This window comes from Propithecus coquereli, unplaced genomic scaffold (assembly GCF_000956105.1).
Source record: "Propithecus coquereli isolate 6110/MARCELLA unplaced genomic scaffold, Pcoq_1.0 Scaffold5, whole genome shotgun sequence".
NCBI classification, from domain to species: domain Eukaryota; kingdom Metazoa; phylum Chordata; class Mammalia; order Primates; family Indriidae; genus Propithecus; species Propithecus coquereli.
The window spans coordinates 17,214,597-17,216,375 of NW_012150840.1; positions in this window are offsets into that span (position 1 = coordinate 17,214,597).

Here is a 1,779-nt window from a genome sequence, read left to right on the forward strand (position 1 = left end):
ATTTAATGGAAGACTGGGAGACCCTAAGCCCCAGATGCCTCTAAGAGGAATCCAAGGAAGAGAACAAAATTTTTGGAATCATAGATTCTAAGTCATTTTTGCCACTTATTAGGAAGCACCTAACACAGGTCATAGAATACAGTTTTCAATAAATGGCAGATCCCAGCCCACGATTATTCACTCCGCAAGTGCCTATGGATATTAACTAGTGGGTCTATACCACTGTGGAGCTAATGGGCCTCGGCTCCAGAGACAACGGATCTATCTAGGACATAATCTCATCAGTGACTAAAACTGTCAGGTGGGCAGTAGATGCCCTGCTGCCTGAGTGTAATTCTCCAAACCTACATGACGTCACACAAATCTGTCCAATCTTGTAACTATAATTCTGTACGAAAATGTACACCTTATATTTCAGAGTTAGTAGAAAGACATATTACCTGTTCTTAAATCTAATTTTTAAAAATCACTGTTTGGTGATAGAAAAAAATTACTGATAGTATTCTTTATGTATTCTAGCATAAGAAAAGATATTCATTTCAAAATGTGAAAAATATAAAAGTCAAATAAGCGCTAGACTTCAATATGGTATCAGAACAGTGGTACCTTTGGGAAGAGGTTTAAGTGAAAGCTCCATAGGGAAATAATTTAAGACTGAATTTAAGCTGGGAGGACCTATTAACCATTTATTCCCCTGACCTTTGATATAAGATTTATTAATTTAAAAGTCCACATGATCACAAAGGAATGGACATTTATGAACTCTGACTTCAGAAGAACCTAGTATCTTTTCATCAGTGTAAAAAAGAAAATGATAGGAAAAAAAAATCTTCAGTAGCCCAAGGGGATCTAAATTACAAGATTTCCTATGACCCTATACCAAATATTTTAGACAAATAAGTTTTATTTGCATAAAAGATAAAGTTGTATAAAAGATAAGTTGTAATAGGAACTGCTGACTCTTGTGGGAGGTTATTTGGGTACATTAGTAACAAGGAACCATTAAATGCATCACCATTTATTAACAAATAGTCTATACTGAACCTCTGGATCACAGTAAGATGGGTTCCTAGGAAAAAAACATGTATTAATTACAGGGTTGAGCAAGGGAATATTCTAAAACAGCCATCCTCCCCCCACCAGCTCATACCCTTGTGCCTTTCCCATTTTTAAAAATAAGTTTTGAGATACAATTCACATTCAACAAACTTCATCTTTAAGGACACAATTCAGTACATCTTAGTATTAATATATTCAGAGTTGTGCAACTTTTATCACTATCTAATTTTAGAGCATTTTTATCACCTCCAAAAGAAACCGCACATGAATCCTCAATCCTCCTTCCCCTCAGGCCCAACTACTACCACTCTGCTTTCTGACCCTATGGATCTGCCTATTCTGCATATTTCTTACAAATGAAATTATAAATTATGTGGTCTTTGTGTTGGGTTTCTTTCACATAGCATAATGTTTTCAAAGTTTATCCATGTTGTAGCATTGCAACTTCATTCTTTTGTATCCAGTTATCAAAGCAACATTTGTTGAAGAGACTGTTTTCTCTTGTTGAAAGTCTTGGCTCCCTTGTTGAAAATAAATTGGCCACAGATACTTGGGTTTATTTCTGAACTCTCAATTCTGTTTCAATGGTCTATACGTCTATCCTTATGCTGGTACTCCACTGTTTTAATTATGTAGTTTTGTAGTAAGTTTTGAAATTAATAAGTGTGAGCCTTCCAACTTTGATTTTCCTTTTCAATATTATTTTGGCTATTTGGGGCG